This window comes from Manis pentadactyla, chromosome 14, assembly GCF_030020395.1.
Source record: "Manis pentadactyla isolate mManPen7 chromosome 14, mManPen7.hap1, whole genome shotgun sequence".
In the NCBI taxonomy this organism is placed as follows: domain Eukaryota; kingdom Metazoa; phylum Chordata; class Mammalia; order Pholidota; family Manidae; genus Manis; species Manis pentadactyla.
In genome coordinates this window covers 83671646-83693841 of record NC_080032.1, presented here as the reverse complement: position 1 = coordinate 83693841, position 22196 = coordinate 83671646, and the positions used below count along the sequence as shown (strand labels likewise).

General features: G+C 41.8%; 1 long non-coding RNA gene across 1 annotated transcript in view; it reads left to right on the top strand.

Moving 5' to 3' along the window:
- Window positions 1–22196, top strand: part of LOC118914588 (uncharacterized) — a 154547-nt gene that overhangs the window by 131657 nt on the left and 694 nt on the right. The window contains exon 3 of the long non-coding RNA XR_005025671.2: window positions 15482–15639. This is a non-coding gene — a long non-coding RNA (uncharacterized LOC118914588). The remainder of the gene's footprint in view (window positions 1–15481; window positions 15640–22196) is intronic.

Here is a 22196-nt window from a genome sequence, read left to right as displayed (position 1 = left end):
GGCGTGATGTGGGGAGGAGAATTTCACCTAGAATAGCTAGCTTACTCACCACTGCATTACATGACAGCTTCCCCCATGGGAAGCAAAAATATCTTCACATAGTCTAAGTTCTCAGGTCTTGAGTGAATCTTTTGGGAGCTACATTAAACGTAACTGGAGCAATGTGCTGGGAAAAAGTTATCTCTGCATCTGCTTAACTGTTAATTTGAAATGAGGCACAAAAAAATAGAAGAGACCAGGAGGCAAGGGACCCACAGAACAAGGTGATGTAGTGCCTGGGAGGTAATTCACTATAACCCTGTGCTGCATGTGTGCGACTAAGTGACCTTTAATATACACTCTGTAGGTGGTTATTTAGCATTTGAACTACCCAGATCAAGAGCGTATGCTCCTAAGGGATCTGTGTCAGAGAAACAGAAAAAAAAAAATGTTTATGTTTATGTGTATACATATACATGCATACATATATATTATATAATAAATATATGAGAAAGATTTATTTTAGGAAATCGGCTCATGTGGTGATCATGGAGGCTGGCAAGTTTGAAATTTATAGGGCATTCCGGAAACTCAAACACACATGGTTTCTATATTGGAGTCTTGAGGCAGAATTACCTCTTCCTCAGGAAACCTCTCTTGTTCTTAAGGCCTTCCACTGATTGGATGAAGCCCACCCACATTATGGAGGGTAATCTCCTTTAAAGTCTACTGGTTGTAAATGCTAATCACACCTAGAAAATATTCTCACAACACCTAGATTGATGTTTAACCAAACAACTGGACAGAAGAACCTAAAACTAATTAGCCACGCCAACACCTAAAACTAATTACCACGGAGTCTGTGCAAACATTTCCAATATTGTTGTCAAAATTCATGCCACAGGTTTGTTCTTCGACATCAGAGTTGTTAGAAAATAATCTTCTATCATTAAAGTAGGTAGTGTTCAAACTAAGTGGCTGGCCAGAGAGAGTGTCCCAGCACTACTGGCCTTAAGTGAAAAAGGTCAAACTCTGGCAAGCCCAGCAGCGCTATGGAGCTAGAACCGAGCTCAGCTTGGTTGCGTGTCCCTGCAGGGGAGGCTCTGCTGTGCACTAGAAGGTGGGCTAGTCTTGTCTGAGAGTCCTGGTCTCCCTCCTCAGAGTGAATCTCGTGCAAGGTTCTTATAAGAAAGCCCCAGGATGGAAGGGGACTTCCCGCAAACTTCAAGAGCAGGGAGTATGCAGCCCTGTATCTACTTGCTCAGAAATATTTGCATTCCAGTGGAATTTTGTCTAAGGCTTATTTTGGTCATTACATCTCATCTAGCTCTAATCACTGGAGGCTTTTATAAAGGATTTGGCTGTTTTTAGGTGGCCAACCTGGCTTAGCTTAGTTCACAACAGGAAGACTTTGGAATTCAATATTAAAAGGCAAGGAATGCTGAATTTCCTCTCTATTCCAGTTGACTACAGTCCTTTTTTGATTTGAGTGACTTTGGTCATCAAACTGTAGTCCTCTCCACCCTACAGACTCAGCCCCTCACTATGACAATGTCTTCATGTAGGAATAATTGAATAACAAGAGTTGGTGGAAAACAATTTTACCATTTTTTTTTCCCTGCCTATAACACTCAAAATTCTTGAAGGAAGTTTGCAAGAAGAAATAACTCAATTAGTAATTAATGTGTTGGGCTTTCACTCTTATCTTTAATGTACTTTTATTATATGAATCATACAAAGCTTTCTCTTATGTACACTTTAGAGTCATAGGCTGATGCTCTTTGATGGAAAGCAGTCTTTTTTTTTTTTTGTAGATAATTATTTTTTTATTGAAGGGTAGTTGACACATGGTATTACATTACTTTAGTTTCAGGTGTACAACATAGTGATTCAACATTTATATACATGACAATTCTAGGTACCAGCTATCACCATACCAAGCTGTTACAATATCTTGACTATATTCATTACATCCCGGTTACTTATTATTTTACCATTGGAAGTGTATACTTTTTTTTTTTTTTTGTGAGGGCATCTCTCATATTTATTGATCAAATGGTTGTTAACAACAATAAATTCTGTATAGGGGAGTGAATGCTCAATGCACAATCATTAATCCACCCCAAGCCTAATTTTCATCAGTCTCCAATCTTCTGAGGCATAACGAACAAGTTCTTACATGGAGAACAAATTCTTACATAGTGAATAAGTTCTTACATGGTGAACAGTACAAGGGCAGCCATCACAGAAACCTTCGGTTTTGCTCATACATTATGAACTATAAACAGTTCAAATATGAATACTCATTTGATTTTTATACTTGATTTATATGTGGATACCACATTTCTCTCTTTATTATTATTATTTTTAATAAAATGCTGAAGTGGTAGGTAGATACAAGATAAAGGTAGAAAACATAGTTTAGTGTTGTAAGGGAGCAAATGTAGATGATCAGGTGTGTGCCTGTAGACTATGTGTTAATCCAAGCTATACAAGGGCAATAAAACATCCACGTATGCAGAAGATTTCTCTCAGAACGGGGGGGTGAGGTTCTAAGCCTCACCTCTGTTGATCCCCAATTTCTCACCTGATGACCCCCCTGCGACTGTGCCTGTCTTAGGTTGTTCCTCCCTTGAGGAATCTTACCCGTCTCTGGCTAACCAGTCATCTTCCGGGGCCATACAGGGAAATGTGAAGTTGGTATGTGAGAGAGAAGCAATATTGTTTGAAAAGGTTAGCTTTTTGTTTCTTTGCATATTTATGCCCTGTAGCTTCTATGCCCAGAATTTGTCTTGAGGTATCTTTACCACTTGGAAGAATTATGATACTCGGTAAATTTGATATGAGGCACGAATTCTATTTAAGGGTTGTAATTAGGAAGGAAGGAGAAAAGCTATAGAAGTAGCAGGCGGCAGAAAACATGGGGAGGTTGATTATTTCTTTGACATATCTTCTTGTAGAGTAACTTCAGCATGTGTAGGTTTTAAGCTACTACTTAAATTGTGCACACACATTAACATAATAGGAGTATAGTTACATAACCAAAGCATACCTGTAATTACCAGCCATCTCCAGTGAAACCAAGAAAACCGGTTAGGCACCTTAGGCATTTGTGAAAACTTATCTATGATATGGTGGATATTGTCCAACTGAACTTGAACAGTCTGAGAGAAATCAGACAAATTAAAACAACCCATTCCTGGGGACTGTTCACATCCCATATGTACTTTTAACAGTAAATAGTCTGTAGTTGTAAGATTTTGGAGTGCTACAGTTTGCACTTCTCCTAATTCTTGGTTGAGTTCCAACAGTATAGATCCAGTCAAATTTGTTGTTTTACTGTATGCACAGGCCAGCTTAGATATCTCCTTCATTCCCATGGCAAGTCCAGGAACTGGTGGGATGAGTGCATCTACAGCTGTAGCAGTGTGTGGATCTTTGTTGGGGTTTTTTGATGATCATCTTCTGGCATGAGTCTACCAGAGAGTGCTGATGTTGGAAGTTCTTTTTCATATCGTATCTTAGTTCATTTTCGGGGTAGCCCAATTTGGCTTTGATCCTCTGTATAAACACAAACAGACCCTTTGCCTACACTTTTATATGCCCTTTATACCTTTGTGTAGAACTCATTGGAGGTTACCACACAGGAACTGCCCTTTTTTTTGTTTTTTTGTTTTGTTTTGTTTTGTTTTTGGTATCACTAATCTACACTTACATGACGAATATTATGTTTACTAGGCTCTCCCCTATACCAGGTCTCCCCTATAAACCCCTTTACAGTCACTGTCCATCAGCGTAGCAAAATGTTGTAGAATCACTACTTGCCTTCTCTGTGTTGTACAGCCCTCCCTTTTCTCCTACCCCCCATGCATGCTAATCTTAATACCCCCCTACTTCTTCCCCCCCCCTTATCCCTCCTTACCCACCCATCCTCCCCAGTCCCTTTCCTTTGGTACCTGTTAGTCCATTCTTGAGTTCTGTGATTCTGCTGCTGTTTTGTTCCTTCAGTTTTTCCTTTGTTCTTATATTCCACAGATAAGTGAAATCATTTGGTATTTCTCTTTCTCCGCTTGGCTTGTTTCACTGAGCATAATACTCTCCAGCTCCATCCATGTTGCTGCAAATGGTTGGATTTGCCCTTTTCTTATGGCTGAGTAGTATTCCATTGTGTATATGTACCACTTCTTCTTTATCCATTCATCTATCGATGGACATTTAGGTTGCTTCCAATTCTTGGCTATTGTAAATAGTGCTGCGATAAACATAGGGGTGCACTGATCTTTCTCATACTTGATTGCTGCATTCTTAGGGTAAATTCCTAGGAGTGCAATTCCTGGGTCAAATGGTATGTCTGTTTTGAGCATTTTGATGTACCTCCATACTGCTTTCCACAATGGTTGAACTAACTTACATTCCCACCAGCAGTGTAGGAGGGTTCCCCTTTCTCCACAGCCTCGCCAACATTCGTTGTTGTTTGTCTTGTGGATGGCAGCCATCCTTACTGGTGTGAGGTGATACCTCATTGTAGTTTTAATTTTTATTTCTCTGATAATTAGCGATGTGGAGCATCTTTTCATGTGTCTGTTGGCCATCTGTACTTCTTTTTTGGAGAACTGTCTGTTCAGTTCCTCTGCCCATTTTTTAATTGGGTTGTTTTTTTGTTTGTTGAGGCATGTGAGCTCTTTATATATTCTGGACGTCAAGCCTTTATCGGATGTGTCATTTTCAAATATATTCTCCCATACTGTAGGGTTCCTTTTTGTTCTATTGATGGTGTCTTTTGCTGTACAGAAGCTTTTCAGCTTAATATAGTCCCACTTATTCATTTTTGCTGTTGTTTTCCTTGCCCGGGGAGATATGTTCAAGAAGAGGTCACTCATGTATATGTCTAAGAGGTTTTTGCCTATGTTTTCTTCCAAGAGTTTAATGGTTTCATGACTTACGTTCAGGTCTTTGATCCATTTTGAGTTTACTTTTGTATATGGGGTTAGACAATGGTCCAGTTTCATTCTCCTACATGTAGCTGTCCAGTTTTGCCAGCACCATCTGTTGAAGAGACTGTCATTTTGCCATTGTATGTCCATGGCTCCTTTATCAAATTTTAATTGACCATATATGTCTGGGTTAATGTCTGGATTCTCTAGTCTGTTCCATTGGTCTGTGGCTCTGCTCTTGTGCCAGTACCAGATTGTCTTGATTACTATGGCTTTATAGTAGAGCTTGAAGTTGGGGAGTGAGATCCCCCCTACTTTATTCTTCTTTCTCAGGATTGCTTTGGCTATTCGGGGTCTTTGGTGTTTCCATATGAATTTTTGAATTATTTGTTCCAGTTCATTGAAGAATGTTGCTGGTAGTTTCATAGGGGTTGCATCAAATCTGTATATTGCTTTGGGCAGGATGGCCATTTTGACGATATTAATTCTTCCTAGCCACGAGCATGGGATGAGTTTCCATCTGTTAGTGTCCCCTTTAATTTCTCTTAAGAGTGACTTGTAGTTTTCAGAGTATAAGTCTTTCACTTCCTTGGTTAGGTTTATTCCTAGGTATTTTTTTTTTTTTGATGCAATTGTGAATGGAGTTGTTTTCCTGATTTCTCTTTCTGTTGGTTCATTGTTAGTGTATAGGAAAGCCACAGATTTCTGTGTGTTGATTTTGTATCCTGCAACTTTGCTGTATTCCGATATCAGTTCTAGTAGTTTTCGGGTGGAGTCTTTAGGGTTTTTTATGTACAGTATCATGTCATCTGCAAATAGTGACAGTTTAACTTCTTCTTCACCAATCTGGATTCCTTGTATTTCTTTGTTTTGTCTGATTGCCATGGCTAGGACCTCCAGTACTATGTTAAATAACAGTGGAGAGAGTGGGCATCCCTGTCTAGTTCCCGATCTCAGAGGAAATGCTTTCAGCTTCTCGCTGTTCAATATAATGTTGGCTGTGGGTTTATCATAGATGGCCTTTATTATGTAGAGGTACTTTCCCTCTATTCCCATTTTTCTGAGAGCTTTTATTATGAATGGATGTTGAACTTTGTCAAATGCTTTTTCAGCATCTGTGGAGATGATCACGTGGTTTTTGTCTTTCTTTTTGTTGATGTGGTGGATGGTGTTGATGGACTTTCGAATGTTGTACCATCCTTGCATCCCTGGGATGAATCCCACTTGGTCATGGTGTATGAGCCTTTTGATGTATTTTTGAATTCGGTTTGCTAATATTTTGTTGAGTATTTTTGCATCTACGTTCATCAGGGATATTGGTCTGTAGTTTTCTTTTTTGGTGGGGTCTTTGCCTGGTTTTGGTATTAGGGTGATGTTAGCTTCATAGAATGAGTTTGGGAGTATCCCCTCCTCTATTTTTTGGAAAACTCTAAGGAGAATGGGGTATTATGTCTTCCCTGTATGTCTGATAAAATTCCGAGGTAAATCCATCTGGCCCGGGTGTTTTGTTCTTGCGTAGTTTTTTGATTACCGCTTCAATTTCGTTGCTGGTAATTGGTCTGTTTAGATTTTCTGTTTCTTCCTGGGTCAATCTTGGAAGGTTATATTTTTCTAGGAAGTTGTCCATTTCTCCTAGGTTTCCCAGCTTGTTAACATATAGGTTTTCATAGTATTCTCTAATAATTCTTTGTATTTCTGTGGGGTCCGTCCTGATTTTTCCTCTCTCATTTCTGATACTGTTGATTTGTGTTGACTCTCTTTTCTTCTTAATAAGTCTGGCTAGAGGCTTATCTATTTTGTTTATTTTCTCGAAGAACCAGCTCTTGGTTTCATTGATTTTTGCTATTGTTTTATTCTTCTCAATTTTATTTATTTCTTCTCTGATCTTTATTATGTCCCTCCTTCTGCTGACCTTAGGCCTCATTTGTTCTTCTTTTTCCAATTTCGATAATTGTGACATTAGATCATTCGTTTGGGATTGTTCTCCCTTTTTTAAATATGCTTGGATTGCTATATACTTTCCTCTTAAGACTGCTTTTGCTGTGTCCCACAGAAGTTGGGGCTTAGTGTTGTTGTTGTCATTTGTTTCCATATATTGCTGGATCTCCATTTTGATTTGGTCATTGATCCATTGATTATTTAGGAGCGCGTTGTTAAGCCTCCATGTGTTTGTGAGCCTCTTTGCTTTCTTTGTACAGTTTATTTCTAGTTTTATGCCTTTGTGGTCTGAAAAGTTCGTTGGTAGGATTTCAATCTTTTGGAATTTTCTGAGGCTCTTATTGTGGCCTAGTATGTGGTCTATTCTGGAGAATGTTCCATGTGCACTTGAGAAGAATGTATATCCTATTGCTTTTGGATGTAGAGTTCTATAGATGTCTATTAGGTCCATCTGCTCTACTGTGTTGTTCAGTGCTTCCATGTCCTTACTTATTTTCTGCCCAGTGGATCTATCCTTTGGGGTGAGTGGTGTGTTGAAGTCTCCTAGAATGAATGCATTGCAGTCTATTTCCCCCTTTAGTTCTGTTAGTATTTGTTTCACATATGCTGGTGCTCCTGTGTTGGGTGCATATATATTTAGAATAGTTATATCCTCTTGTTTGACTGAGCCCTTTATCATTATGTAGTGTCCTTCTTTATCTCTTGTTACTTTCTTTGTTTTGAAGTCTATTTTGTCTGATATTAGTACTGCAGCCCCTGCTTTCTTCTCGCTGTTGTTTGCTTGAAATATGTTTTCCATCCCTTGACTTTTAGTCTGTACATATCTTTGGGTTTGAGGTGAGTTTCTTGTAAGCAGCATAAAGATGGATCTTGCTTTTTTATCCATTCTATTACTCTGTGTCTTTTGATTGGTGCATTCAGCCCATTAACATTTAGGGTGACTATTGAAAGATATGTACTTATTGCCATTGCAGGCTTTAAATTCGTGGTTACCAAAGGTTCAAGGTTAGCCTCTTTAGTATCTTACTGCCTAACTTAGCTCACTTATTGAGCTGCTATACACACTGTCTGCAGATTCTTTTCTTCTCTCCCTTCTTATTCCTCCTCCTCAATTCTTCATACGTTGGGTGTTTTGTGCTGTGCTCTTTCTAGGAGTGCTCCCATCTAGAGCAGTCCCTGTAAGATGTTCTGTAGAGGTGGTTTGTGGAAAGCAAATTCCCTCAGCTTTTGTTTGTCTGGGAATTTTTTAATCCCACCGTCATATTTGAATGATAGTCGTGCTGGATACAGTATCCTTGGTTCAAGGCCCTTCTGTTTCATTGCATTTAATATATCATGCCATTCTCTTCTGGCCTGTAGGGTTTCTGTCGAGAAGTCTGATGTTAGCCTGATGGGTTTCCCTTTATAGGTGACCTTTTTCTCTCTAGCTGCCTTTAAAACTCTTTCCTTGTCCTTGATCTTTGCCATTTTAATTATTATGTGTCTTGGTGTTGTCCTCCTTGGATCCTTTCTGTTGGGGGTTCTGTGTATTTCCGTGGTCTGTTCGATTATTTCCTCCCCCAGTTTGGGGAAGTTTTCAGCAATTATTTCTTCTAAGATACTTTCCATCTCTTTTCCTCTCTCTTCTTCTTCTGGAACCCCTATGATATGGATATTGTTCCTTTTTGATTGGTCACACAGTTCTCTTAATATTGTTTCATTCCTGGAGATCCTTTTGTCTCTCTCTATGTCAGCTTCTATGTGTTCCTCTTCTCTGATTTCAGTTCCATCAATGGCCTCTTGCATTCTATCCATTCTGCTTATAAACCCTTCCAGAGTTTGTTTCATTTCTGCGATCTCCTTTCTGGCATCTGTGATCTCCTTCCGGACTTCATCCCATTTCTCTTGCGTATTTCTCTGCATCTCTGTCAGCATGTTTATGATTCTTATTTTGAATTCTTTGTCAGGAAGACTGGTTAGGTCTGTCTCCTTCTCTGGTGTTGTCTCTGTGATCTTTGTCTGCCTGTAGCTTTGCCTTTTCATGGTGATAGGAATAGTCTGCAGAGCTGGGACGAGTGACGGCTGGAAGGACTTCCTTTCTTGTTGGTTTGTGGCCCTCCTCTCCTGGGAGAACAGCGGCCTCTAGTGGCTTGTGCTGCACAGCTGTGCGCAGACAGGGCTTCTGCTTCCTGCCTGGCTGCTATGGAGTTAATCTCCGCTGTTGCTGTGGGCGTGGCCTGGCTCGGGCAGCTGCTCCAAAATGGTGGAGTCGCGTTGGAGCAGGAGCTGCTGGGAGGCTATTTATCTCCGTAAGGGGCCTCCCTGCTCCCTGCAGCCCAGGGGTTAGGGTGCCCAGAGATCCCTGTATTCCCTACCTCTGGATTAAGTGTCCCGCCCTGTCCCTTTAAGACTTCCAAAAAGCGCTCGCCAAAACAAAACAGCAAAAAAGCAAAAAAAAAAAAAATGGTCGTGCGCTTTTCTTATGTCCTCCGGCACCCGGTCTCCAGTGCCCACTCACCGTTCTTGCTGCCCTGTTTCCCTAGCATCCAGGGCCCCCTGGGCATGTACTGTGTCTGCGCTCTGGCCCGGATGGCTGGGGCTGGGTGTTCGGCAGCCCTGGGCTCCGTCTCCCTCCCGCTCTGCCTGCTCTTCTCCCGCCGGGAGCTGGGGGGGAGGGGCGCTCGGCTCCCGCGGGGCCGGGGCTTGTATCTCACCCCCTTCGCTAGGCGCTGGGTTCTCTCAGGTGCGGATGTGGTCTGGATATTGTCCTGTGTCCTCTGGTCTTTATTCTAGGAAGGGTTGTCTTTGTTATATTTTCATAGATATATGTGGTTTTGGGAGGAGATTTCCGCTGCTCTACTCACGCCGCCATCTTCCGCCCCTCCCTAAGCAGTCTTTTTAAGAGTGCATTTTCGACATCATGAAACTGTGAAAATAGGCATATGAGTGTCTGGATTCAGAAAAGTACAGATATTTGAACAATTTTAAAATGCAGGACCTTTACACCCTTTTTAGCCCATTAATATTTCCCGTTTAAGTAATGGAAGGTCTGTGTCTGTATGCACTTAAAAGTGAAGAGAGGGGACTAGTCAATCAAGTGAGTTTTCTCTAAAAATAGCTTTTTAACCACCTCTTAAGAGGCTAAATAATCCATCATGCTTTATCACCATGAACTTGGAAGTAGGAAAGTTGATCTTGTCCAAAGAGAGACACTATATTTTGGTTTAGAAGATATTTTGCTTTTGGATGAATACACTGATTGATAACAGGAATCAGCTCCGCTATTAATAGCCACTCTCCCCAAAGCCCCGTTATACAAATAAATCTCTCACATCTTTTTTAGCTGCTAAGCTAGATGCTTACTAGATTTATTGTTCCTTTCATATAATGTGGCCTTGAAGTAAACTAAGAATTTCTCTGCAGGTTTATTTGATAAAGCATGGCAAATTCTTATCTGCTTCTAGGAACCGTTGTTCTAAACTATTTGGATCTTCACTAAGTGAGTGAAATTGTGGAATTTTTCGGCTGGTTCTTTTTGTTTATTTTAGATTATAGAATGAAGGCACCACTTTCTATGTGTCAAAACTTATTGACCGATGAATGAGAAGTCATCCCTTGAGTGAGGATGACTCAGAGTATTTTGGTGGACGAATGTCTCTAAAGCAGTACTGAGCAGTGGTAGAGCGCTTCTTGTCCAGGTGTGTGTGTTTGCGTAAGAACACGGCTATTAATACAGGCATCTAATTTGCACAAATATACATTACCTACCTTTATTTTCTCTACCTCTTCTCCACTTCATCCAAGCTAACTTCCTTGATGATTCCATTTGCAAGTTCAAGGGTTCTGGATGTAGGATTCCATGACCCGGACCTCACCTGAACCATACATATCTCTAACCAGGACTGAGGTGTGACGAACAAGGTGCCAGACCTGGGCGTCTGAGCAGCCCTCGAATTGTTTCACATCCTCTCAGCTCTGAGAGGTTTGACTCAGAGCCCAGGAATGGGGTTTTACTCAGGTTTTCTCTCCTTAGTAGTCGTGAGTTGCCCCATCGGATGCCCTGCCTAGTGCCCCCCCCACCCCCACCACAGCCCCCCTGAAGCCAGGTGAGTCTCATGGGGCACATCCCCCAGTCTCCTGTGTAATGCTTAGTTTACTCAACTGAGTTTGGCCCTACCATATGCACACATCTCTCTTATAATAATACTACCACTGCTTAGGATTTACCATTCCACCCACCTGAGTGAATACCTAGCATTGAATACTCTGAAAGCGGGACTGAAAAGCCAGCCCATTCACCCAAGTGAGCAAGTGGTGCTGAGTGAATATCCCTTCCTGCATCTGTGTGATCTCAGCTCACCCTGCCCTCCCACAGCAGCTTCCTCAGGAACAATACTGCCTGTGATGGCAAATTTTGTGTCACCATGGAGATGAGATCAACATTTAGATGAATGAACTTCGAGTAAAACAGATTGTCTGCTACTATGTGGGTGAGCCTCACCTAATCACTTGAAGGCCTGAATAACATAAAACGACCGGTCACCCTAAATAAGGGAATTCTCCGCAGACTGCTTTGGGACTTCACCTGTACCACTGGCTCTCCTGGGCCCCTACCTGCTGGCCTTTTGCCTGGAGCTGCACCACTGATGCTCTTGGGTGTCTAGCCTGCCAGCCCACACTGCAGATTTGAACTTGCCAGCTTCCATAATTGTATGAGCCAGTTCCTTATCATAGATCACTTTATGAATATATAGTGGTCATGTTTCTCTGGAGGACCCTGACTAGTACACTGCCTTGTGTTGTAGTTCCTCAAACTGCAGCACTATTTAAATACATGTGTTTATAGTTGCGTCTGTATGTACACATGTATCTACTGAGGCTTTATGTTAACTGTGGATCAGAGTTCTAAAAGGTGATTTTATTTTCTGCAGTCATAGGAGAGAGTCAGCCAAAAAGCCTTCTAACAAAAGGCCTCAGGGCTTTGCAGTTGCTGTTCCCTCTGCCTAAAATGCTCTCCCCCCTGATAGCTATAGGAATTACTCTTAGAGCAATAGATTTTGATTTAGGTCTATACTTAAATGTCCCTTTAAAGAAGCTTTCCCCAACCACTGTCTAAAAACCCCCTCCACCACCCTGCATAGCCTTATCTTGACCGATACTTCTTCAGAGTACTTTCAGCCACCTGCCATTTTATTATGCATGTATTAATTTCTTTGTTGTCTACTAGCATATGAAGTCCATGACCTTCACTTTATTCACTGCTGTATCCCTGGTAATAGGACAGGGACTTGCATATACTTGATATTAGGAAAATACTTGTTGAGGGAGTGAGTAAATGACTGAATGTCCTATGTAACAGTAGAAAAATTGACACAAGGCTTGTGAGTTTATGTACCACTTAATTTGAGCAAAATCAGAATCCTACAGCAAATGCTTTATTACTTCAGTGCAAAATATAATTTCCTGTAGCAAATTTGTTACAAGGTTGAGAGGTTGTGATAAAATTACATTACCGGGAAGTCCATTGAAAATTCTATGGAGTAAAAAAGAATTGTTCATTACAGAGAAACAGTGTGGCTATGATGACAATAGTAGAATATGTGTGGACTTAGTGTTGAAGAAGATCTTGGCCACATCTGGCGGAGTCCCCACCGTGCTCTCTGTGGTCCCCGGAATGTGAATGATCCCCAGCCTCCTCTAGCTTTTCTTACTGAGAATGGCAATTTCAACTGAGTATTTGAATGCTACTGTTAACATAAACAGGGAGAAAAGGATAGTGGGTGATTTTTTTATTCCTAAGGTACGATATTGTAGCTAGTGCACATCACATATCTGTACTTCCAGATGCTGGGTGCTGGGTGAAGCAAGCGGTCTCCCTGTAGTAGGGAGGACTTAACTGGTAAAGATCAGCTATTTTGGAGTTGCATCTGTCCAGGTTATAGAATAGCTGTGTGTCCGTTGGCAGAGTGAAGCAATGATGGTCCAATTCAGAGACTCACAGGGTTGAGATATTACTAGAACACCATGGCAGCCCTATCTGGCAGCCTCCTATCCCCATGGCTCATTTGCTCACAGAGTGCATTTTAGCTACATAACTGTCAAGAAGTGGACAGGCTAGAACTTCTTCCCACATATGGGAATAGCTTTGGGGTCAAAGCCAAGAGTGAGCTGTGGGAAGAGGGAAGGCTTTGGAGGCACCGAATGTCGGATCGAAGCCTGGTTTACCTCTCACTGTTTGGATGAACTTGGCTAAATTAGTAAATCCCTTTGATCTGTAATTTTTTCCTCTTAAACACTGGAAACATTGTGCTAAACTGGTAGGATTACTGTGGGGGCTAATCCGGCATCAAGTAAACAGGAGACATTGTTTTTCTCCTACTCTCTACCATTTGCGGTTGATTAGGTATTTGTTTGATTTTTGTATTTCTTTTTTTCCTTTGACATGGTTACCTCTCACAGAAGACATAGAATTTATAATCTGGAAAGGATCTTACAGGTCATCGAGGACACAAACACACACGCGCACACACACACGTGAACAGTCCTCTGCTTTTCCCTTTCTGGTCATAACCATAGATGATGAAGAAAGTTCATGCTATCAAATACTCCCTAGATCTCCACAAAACCCTGTAATGGTTTCTTTTCCAATTGGAAAAGCTTGGTTCATGTTTGTAAATCAATAATAACCTCCACCTCTCTGATAATTGTTTAACTCAAACCATGAATGGAGTTTCAGTGCTCAGACCCCATTCTTTCTCACCTCACCTCTTCTAGAAGAGTGATTCTTAAAAGGATTTTCCCCCATTTCCCTTTGAACATTTGAAAACATAAGCAGAATGTATTTAACATTTCTAAACAGAGTTATGAATTTGTTCATCCATATTTATAGTAAAAAAAAAATATCTTAGAGTTGCAGTATCTCTCCCCACTTAGCCCAGAAAAGTAATTTTTTTGTTCTTGTGAGATAAGGAGCTCCGCTTTTAATTGAGGTATAATTTATACACAATAAAATGCACTGATCATATTTTTTATGAGAAAAGGAGTTTTAAGCTCATGACCTAGTTTGGGAGAAGTTTAAGGCTATTCATTAAAAACAAAGCCAAACCAGAAGGGCAATGCAGAAGATCTAGTCTAGAACCCAAACAGCAAAGGTGTAAATAGCGCATGAACACTTGAATTTTCCTCTGCTTTCAGCTGCCTGGTCATTGGTGTACGGGGCAGTGCCTCCTACAGAAGAAACTGGCCTTTGAAAAGGCTGAATTGTAACATATTTACATTGTAAAATCCGTAAACTTGGAAACCCTAATTGCAATCCGAAATAGCTTCACCATCGGTAATATTAACAAGTATAAGGCTTTTCTTGGATTCAACGTTCTGGCCCTCTGATTTACTCCATTAAAAACTCTGATTTCATTTTCTGTGATCAATAGGAAAGGCATTGGGCTGCAGAAAATTCTTAGAGAATATGACAGCCCCTGAATTTTACCATTGTTAGGCCTGCATAGTGTCCACATTTGTTGGCCTAACGTTTGTGATTAAAATTATTTGTGAGGGACCCAAAGGTCTATAATATATACCAACTTTGAATGGGATAATACCTCCATCACATTGCTGTGAAGATCAAACAAGAATTCATAGCTGGCACAAATTTAGGTAGCTGGGGTGCAAGATCCATGCCGTAGGAGTCACTTAACTAGTGACTATACTATCTGATGGCCCCATCTCATGTGACTGGAATTCAGAACATATTTCTCAGGAATGTCAAAGAAGAATTGTGCAGTCAGATAATGTATGATAGGTTTTGGTTGATTAAAAATACTTCACATTCTCTATTTAAAGATTCTTCTTTAATAATAAAAATAATAAAATAATAAATGTCTCTGAAACATGTTGATATGTTGATTCTCCCAAGCAAGAAAGTTATTACTGTCCTCAGAGAACAAAGAGCAAGCAACACAATTAAAGAATTTCAGATGGCAAACATTGTATCCCAATGAAAAATATCTCCTGCAAATGTCGATTGTCAAGCGTTCAACAATCATGAGACACACTTGTACGCTCGAGGCCTGACAGTTTGGCTTCTCAACCTCCTGTCACATCTACTGTGTGTCAGTGAGTTTTCAGAGATAGACTGCCTTTTTGGGAAGTCTCATAAGGCCACACGAGTGACTGAAAACCCCAGTGATAACTATGCAGCCCTAATTCTGCAGTTTTCATGACATGTCACAGTTTTATTGAGTACCTATTTTGTATGTGCCTGGCCCTCAAGCAAATTTGAATATATCACATATACCTCTAAGAAATTTGTAGTGCAGTGGAAAGCATAGCCACCTAAACAAATGTAGATGATGAGTTTTAAGGGCGACAATAGAAGTTTGTACAGCGTGTTGGAAGTACCCAGGTGAGGGACATTTACCCTGGACGGTAGGGTGGGAGGTGTATGAGTGGAGCTGTTAAAGGTTTTTTGGAAAAGAGAAAGTGAGTCTTACAGGCTGACCAGAGATCTGAAATGCTCATGATCTGTTTACTCAAAATCAAACTGTCTTCCTACAGCATAAATGAAATGGATAGGAAACAACTGTGTGTTTATACCTGTATCTCTCAAGTTCACTCTGTGGATTGTAGAGTAGTTTCATTTTCTTTGGTTTCAGTTCCCTGTGGTCAGCCGCTGTCCAGGAGGAGATGACCCCCTTTCTGCCATATCATCAGAAGGTCCGTCGCAGCCTGGTGCTACGTCACGATGCCTCTGTCGTTCTCTTCCCTTCCTCTCATCACACAGGCATCTTCTCACATCATCACCAGAAGAAGGGTGAGTACAGTACAATAAGATATTTTGAGAGAGAGAGAGAGACCACATTCATATGAATTTTATTACAGTACATTGTTATGATTGTTCAATTTTATTATTAGTTGTTAATCTCTTCCTGTGCCTAGTTTATAAATTAAACTTGATCATAAGTATGTGTGTATAGCAAAAAAGATACACATAGGGGTCAGTTTCTGTGGTGTCAGCCATCCACTGAGAGTCTTGGAATGTATCTCCTGCAGGTCAGGGGTCTACTGCACTTGAAAGGATGGAGGAAAGAAACAGTATTTTTGGTCTAGGAGGAGAGGCAGAAAGGATTGGAAACCCCAAAGGGAGATGCTGGGACCCCCTAGTTGCAGACTTAGTTGCTTATAGGGGTTTGCCTCATACCTGTTGGGCAGCCCTTTTCTGGACAGCGGTGTCTAATACTTGTTGGTGGGAAAGATGATGAATTTTCAGATTTGTGGCCTTTGATGGGAATCTAGCCAGGCATTTAGTAAGCAGAGCTGCAGCCATGCCAGTTGTCAGCTTGGCAGCCGTCTTAATCCGGGGCTGTAAGGGGGAGCTTGACTGTCAGCAGTTTCCCTGAAGATTCATAAATTGGATGCACACAGCTAGAGCCTAGGGCTGCCAAACAGATCTTCAGGACTGAAATATAACTGCCATACGCGGAACTTTGAGAAACACCCACACACCCCAAGCACATCAGGATTCTATTGAGAGTTAGAACGTGTTGTATTAAAAATGATAATAACTGATGTCCCAAGGCCTATCTTCTGCCTCTGTGGGAAACGGAGGCCCGCAGGGATGGAGGCAGCTCTGATTGGGTGCGCGGCAGGCGGCGGGCTCTTCCTCCCATGGGCACCAGCCCCGCACTGCTGGCCACACGCATGTGTCTGGGGAGAGTGTACGTGTGGGTTGGTGTGTGTCGGTCTTGGGCCTTGGATAGGAGTATGTGGGGGGGGTGTCTGTGTGCATCTGTCTGTATACACATGTAGGTGTGTATGTGTGTGTTTGACTGTCCTTGTCTGTCTATGTACGTGGGTATTTGTGTGTGTTCACCTGTGTATGTCTGTCTGTGTCTGTCTTGTCTGTATACATGTGTGAATATACCTGTGCGTCATTGTGTACAAGTGTGGACATAGGTGTTGTCTGGGTGTGTTCCCACCATGCTCCGTGCTCTGGAAGCCGGGCCTCAGGTTACATGTCTGTCCGGGCTGGATGTCACCTGTGGTCATTGATGGCACCGAGAAATGCCACTGCTGTGTCATTAGCTGCTCGGCCAGGTGGGTGGCTGTGCTGATGGCAGCTAAGTGACAGCCCGGCTTAGCCTCAGTCACCTTGGAGACTCTTAACAGGAGGGGCTGAGAAAAGATCTTGACCTCCTGGCAGCTCCAGAAGGCCCGCCCAAGCCAGAAAATGAAATTCCAGCCCGGAAGTACCTGCTGCGGGGAATCTATTAATATCCCGCCAACTGTTTTCACGGGTTTGCTGTGAGGTCAGACAGTCATTACATTGTTTACGTATATGTGACAGAATTAAAGTACAGAGAAGTCTTAAGTCTCATAGAGGTAGAAACGCTGTGTGTTATCGCTGGCTACATCGTTAGCTGCTTTAATTCTCAGGTCTCTTCCGTTCCTTGTGTAATTAGGAATATGTGCCTTTCCACTGGCCTCTGCTCACAGGAGCGGGTATCCTGTGTTTTCTTTGGGAAAATGCTACAAGTGCCTCTTTTCTGGTCCTTTCCATTGGGCTTGAGTGTCAGCACAGTTCATTTGGCCGAAATCAGCTATAATTTTCTTTTAGATAATTTTGTCGAATAAACTATAAAAACATTCAGCCAATTTTTGATCCCCAGTTTCAAAACTGGGCTCCTCTCCCAGTCTCTCTTGTCCTTGGAAACGCAGACGCATCTCAGTGACATATTTCTGCCTAATTTTCCGACTTTCTGCTTGGCAGATGCATGTGTGACGTAAAGAACCAACATCTTGGCTGTTTTAAATCCAGTGTGGCTGCTGAGGGAGGGGGAGGAAAAGCAATGTGACCCCTGGAGTGGCGGTATTTAGTCACGGTTTTTCACTGAATATTTTTAAATGAAAGAAAGGCCCAGATCCACTCCTTGCCTTTCCAGGCCAGTGCCTGGGAAGGAGTCAGGAGTGGCGGCTGCCTGCACATCTCCCGCTTCCTTGTCCCCATGGTGGCCTCACGTCTCGGAGTAGCATTACTCAGATAACGTGGACTTTCTGCCCTGCAGAATCTTCGCAATTACTTAGGCCCACCGAAGCCCTGAGCCTCATCAGCCACCTCAGACAGGAAGGGCCCCAACTTGATGCCAGGGCTGCTGGCTCCTGACCTGGGCGTTCTCCTCCTGTGCACGTCGGACCCTTCAGTGGCCTCCCAGCGGCTGTCGGCTGGGGGCTGACTCCTTGGCCCGTGAGGTCCTCTCTCTCCTGGGTTGTGCCCACATCTGGTCTGCTGCGCTGCCGTGCCTCCCTTGACACTTTACACTCAAGAAATGCAGAATGGCTCGGAAATGCACTGCGGCACTTTACAGCTTCCTGTCTTTGTACTTTCTGTGCCTTCTGCCTGGACTGCTCCTGGCTACAGGTGCAGTCCGAGAGGTGCCAAGAAGGCACTCCAGCTCAAACCATCTTCCACGCAGGCACCTCAAGCACCACCACCAAGTCCCTTTGGGATCAGCTTTGCTTCTCTGGCTGTCCCCCGATCCCCTCCCCACCAGTTCATCCCATTTCTCAGAGACATCAATTTAGAATTCCACTGAGACCTTAGAGCTAATTGAATTTTCCTGTTGCTTTGGGACGCAAGTGCCTGGGTGACGGGTGCTGCCAGGCGAGGCCGTGAAGGCAGGGTCTTGCTCAGGCCCAGCCTGCTGACCTCACCGTGCCGCTGCCAGGTGGTTCTGGGTGGCCAGCGCGTGTCGGAGGGACACCGTGTGAATGTTCTGGTGCGCTCCATTCTCACCCTGGGCTTTGTCTGTCAGATTCAGTGCACTGATCAACATGATTCTGCTGGTCTCGTTTATTCATGCCTCCAGTGAGAATTTGAAAATGGGAGTGGTGGTTAAAAGCCAATAGAATTTAATGAAGATTCACTTGTCCTTCATGGCTATGCTGTTCAAAAACTAGAGGCTCTGGTTATCTGTTGCTGAGTAGCAAGCCCTAAAAGCTGTGGCCTACAATGACGTGTATTTTGCTCCTGAATCTGCGGTTTGGGCTGGGCTCAGTGGGGCTAGCTCATCTCTGCTCCATTTGGTATCAGCTGGGGCAGCTCCTAGGCTGGTGCTGGACTCTCCGAAGGCTCCCTCCCTTGCACGTCAGGCCAAGGATGCCCGTCGCCCCCTGAGAGCCCAGCGGGAGCTGTCAGCCAGCCTCCCCTGGGTGGCCTCTTCCCATGGCCTGTCCTGCACCCCCACACTGTGGCTGGGTCCCAAGGTGAGTGTCCTGAGAAGGGGAGTCAGGAGGTGGCCAGGTCCCTTCATGACCTAGCCTTTGTGACCCATTTCTGCCACATTGCATGCATCCTCACAGCCAGAAAGCCCTGCTCAAACTCAAGAAGGAACATGTGGGACCAGAAATACTGCTATGGCCATTTTTAGAAAATACAATCTGCTACACTGGAGCATCCAGACATTTCAATTGACTTGTTGTTCCTGGTTTTCAGTTCATTCCAGCCAGCAGAGCCGCCTTCAAGGGGAGTTTGTGGTGGCCAAGAAAGTCTTTTACATGCCTAAGTAATTACTGTATTTGGTTTCTTTTTTAATGAGACCTGCCCTCCATCACCAACATGTGTCTGTCCAGAGAGAAAAACTTTTGTGCATATAACAATTAGATCCATGTGGATCTAAGGTTTTTATTACAATAGCTTTAAAAACAACCTCACAAACTGTTGTACAAGATTAAATTCAGACCTGCCCATGTTTTTCATGCACTGTGTGCAATTGAAAGGCTTATAGGAAATATGAAATACTGATTTGGGTTCACATAAGTTCTTCTTGGCAACCGTTGAGCACAAAGTCTTTGACCAGATGTGTTTTCTGGAATGTAATTACAGTAGTTGTCTAGAAATGTGTTGATTTGCATAAAATCGTTAATTCGTTGTTCAAGTAGTTCAGTGTTCTTTAACTTTATCTCTTTAAAAAAATTAGGCATGAGGAAAATCTCACAAGAATTTGGCCTTGAGAAAAATAATATAAGGTTTACATTTTTAAAATAAGTATTGAGATGTTTATGATTATACAATGCCTCTTAGTTTTTGGATATTTGAACTGTTCTGGAGCTTGTCTTTTGTGTTACTTACCCTGCCTCATTTTGAGGTCATGTTTCCCTCCAGATGCCTGGAAAGTCCCTAAATCAGGAGATAGAGTCTTGATTCCAGCACCATTAGTTGCATGACCATAAGCAAGACACAGAACTCGTCTGTACTCATTTGTAGACTGGAGGCCTTTGACTAAGTGATCTCTGAAATTATTTATGTTATGAATGATATATAAGAATGGCATTTCCTGAAAGGGAGGATAATTAAAATAATATGAAGAATTAATCATTTTTTTTCTGATATTGAACTGGTAGTTAGAAATGATCAAAACTATATATTTTACTTGGAAATACACTTGAGAATCTTTTATTTCCCAACAACCAATTATTCAAGCTTTCTTGAGATATTTCATGGTCTTGTTTGGACTTGATTAAGGGAGCAGCCAGTCCTCAGCTTGCATTATATGACTGCAATACAATTTGAGATGCAGATGGTTGCTTAATAAATACTATTTGGCAAGGGCAAAACAGGAGAAGGTTCTTTGCATCTTGCATAGGTCTTGAAGTAATAGTCTTACGAAGTCTTGCCAATAATGAGGGTTGTGCCCATATTACAAACAGACAAAAGGAGGCAGGAACCTTTGTTCCAGTTTTTATTCTTTGTGTATTATGATGGATTAAATATGCATAACCATTCTGAATACCTTTTAAATTCAACTGATATTTATAGACCACCTACTCCCCAAGTGGATGTTTAGTATTAGAATCTCAGCAACAAAAGTAAATGGCACTCAGTGTGTGTCATCAAGGAATCTAGTGGCCATCAGAGTATCTCTGTCTACCCAGAACGCTCAGTAGGCTATAATAGCCCTTAATACATTATTATATTAATTCTCTTTTGTATCAAAACATTCTTTTGATGTTAACAAAAAATGCTAGTAAACTTTTATTGAGTCCTTATAACATAGCAGATACAATGCTGTACATTTTATATTCACTGCCTCATACGACATCCATTGTAAGGGGTCTATTTCAGCATGACTTCTACAGAGGGAGGTTCCGAATTTGAATTCCAGCCTAACCAAACTGTTGTGATGACCTCAAGTCTCATTGCATTGACTTTTGAAGATGAAATGAGATGACTGTGTAAAATGCTTAGTACAGTGTCTAGAATAGTAAATTTTCGATAGATGTTACCTATTTATAATTATTATTATCACTCTACCAGGCAGCTAATGTAGAAGAGCAAAGTGTGGCTTTGAATAGTGAAGTATCTTGGCCAGGCACACAGCTCTTAGGCAGCACGTTGGAATGCTGATTGTTGAATGTCGAATTCCTTCTAAACCATCGTTCTGCCTAATAAAATGTTGAATGTTAAAATGATAAAACTTTGAGTAAAATATTTTAGTTCTTTCAGTTCACTTAAGTAATCAGAGGTTGATACTTCAAGAATCCTATGATCAAAAGCCCAAGTTGCCTGGTTTCATGTGGCAAAGACACAAGTAGCAAGGGAATGACTCAGTTTTCTCATCCAGAGTTTCTGGAACTGGGAAAACAGTGGGTGAGGAAAACAGGAGCGGAAAAAGGAACAGGGTTATGGGTGCCCCTCTTGAACAGGCAGGAAGGAGTCTTGGTGGCTTGAATTTCCCTTTCTGAAACTTTTGATCTCTTATTCTTATTCTAAGAGAAACCTATACATGTATGCACCTTTTTTTGTCTTTTATAAAATCCAATTAGGTCACATGTGTAAGATTTCTTAGGACTGATGAAGCAGAATAGTTGGTGAGAGCTCTCAAAATAGTCACAGAATATGACCAGATATTCATTCATATGCCAGATTAAGGGTGATTTATTCACTCAAGTGCCAAAGAGCAAATTCCTAAGCTACTTTAGGAAAACATGAATGAGAGGAGTGTGGAAAAAACAGACTGGAATGAGAAATTCGATTAATATCTTGAGATAGGACTGATAAAAATACCCCAAAATATGGCAGTAGAAATTGGATAATGTTGTTAGAGAAAGAAGAAAATTAAAAGTATCTAAGCTTACAAAGGACTGCTCAGTCCCTAACCGAATGCATGCAGGAGACATGGAAAAATTTGAAAACAGTGACCTGTTATTTTCAGTTTTGAGTAAAATCTTCAAATCATGTGCAATTGAAAAAGCAAGACTTTTGCCAAATAATCTCTATTAAAACAATGCTACAGTCTTTATTTCTTGGTGTACAAAATCAGGGGTATTACCACTGAAGTCACACTCTTTTTGTTATCTGCTAATCAAGACTCC